Below are 1,822 nucleotides of genomic sequence, written 5' to 3'. Positions count from 1 at the left end.
GAATGGGGGAAAAAATACAGAAGAAGAGGAATCGGTAGCTTTGAGGGATGAAGTTGTAAAGGCAGCAGAGGATCAAGTAGGTAAAAGGACGAGGGCTAGTAGAAATCCTTGGGTACCAGAAGAAATATTGAATTTAATTGATGAAAGGAGAAAATATAAAAATGCAGCAAATGAAACAGGCAAAATTTAATACAAACGTCTCAAAAATGAGATCGACAGGAGGCGCAACATGGCTAAGCAGGGACGGCTAGAGGACAAATGTAAGGATGTAGAGGCTTATCTCACTAGGAGTAAGATAGATACTGCCTACAGGAAAATTAAAGATTCCTTTGGAGAAAAGAGAACCACTTGTGTGAATATCAAGAGCTCAGATGGAAACCCAGATCTAGGCAAAGAAGGGAAAGCAGAAAGGTGGAAGGAGTATATAGAGGGTCTACACAAGGACGAGGTACTTGGGGACAATTTTATGGAAATGGAAGAGGATGTAGATGTAGATGAAATGAGAGATATGATACTGCGTGAAGAATTTTGACAGAGCACTGAACGACCTGAGTCGAAATGAAGCTCCTGGAGTAGACAACATTCCATTAGAACTAGTGACAGCCTTGGGAGAGCCAGTCCTGACAAAGCTCTACCATCTGGTGAGCAAGATGTATGAGACAAGCGAAATACCCACAGACTTCAAGAAGAATATAATAATTCCAATCCCAAAGAAAGCAGGTGTTGACAGATGTGAAAATTACCGAACTATCAGTTTAATAAGCCACGGCTGCAAGATACTAACGCGAATTCTTTACAGACGAATGGAAAAGCTAGTAAAAGTCAACCTCGGGGAAGATCAGTTAGGTTTCCGTAGAAATGTCGGAACACGTGAGGCAATACTGACCCTACGACTTATCTTATAAGCTAGATTAAGGAAAGGCATACATACGGTTCTAGCTTCTGTAGACTTAGAGAAAGCTTTTGACAATGTTGACTGGAATACTCTCTTTCAAATTCTGAAGGTGGCAGGGGTAAAATACAGGGAGCGAAAACCTATTTACTATTTGTACGGAAACCAGATGGCAGTTATAAGAGTCGTGGGTGTAATATTAGTAAATTTCGCCTCACAAACATTAATATACGCTCAATAGTAAACGCCTGATGGCCTAAAGTTATCGAACAATAGTAAAGTAAAAGAAATGAACCATCGCATAGCAGCGACAGAATCTATTATTCTTTATCTTTGCCGCTCTTGCGCGGTGCCAGTAAATCTCTATGTACATGTATCGATTAATGCTATAAAAAAGAATTCTGTTGTTTTCAAGACAAATGAGGCTTATGGCGCCTAACCGTTTACTGTTTGTATTCCATGAGAGGCGGATGCGGGCTTGCTGCGTTCCGCAACTGTATTTTATATTTTATGTGAAAATATTGAGAGAATATGCTAATTGTTATTTTTTTTCAATCAGAAACATGTAGTTTCTTGTAACTGATTACGAACAGACAGCATCAAGAGGACATATTGACTGTTATGTATAAAGTATTTAACCACAATGGTCATCTATTGTAATTTAATATGAAAAGGTACGCAGCATTAAAAAAAACGTGTGTTAAAGATAAGTGTGCTTATTTTCGTGAATTAACCTTGATGATTCCATCTCCTTATTTACTTGACTGTTAATTATTTTGTGTTACTTCATCATCAGAAATTACGATCACGCTGATGGGCCGAACGCAGCATGAGGCAGAAGGAACATTATCGTTTTCCTATTATTTCTGAACCAACTCTTTTCTTTAATTGTGTAGTGTTGCATTTCTTTTAAAGTCTATAAATCTTCTG

Source organism: Schistocerca piceifrons, unplaced genomic scaffold (genome assembly GCF_021461385.2).
Source record: "Schistocerca piceifrons isolate TAMUIC-IGC-003096 unplaced genomic scaffold, iqSchPice1.1 HiC_scaffold_2356, whole genome shotgun sequence".
In the NCBI taxonomy this organism is placed as follows: domain Eukaryota; kingdom Metazoa; phylum Arthropoda; class Insecta; order Orthoptera; family Acrididae; genus Schistocerca; species Schistocerca piceifrons.
This window is presented reverse-complemented; position numbering follows the sequence as displayed.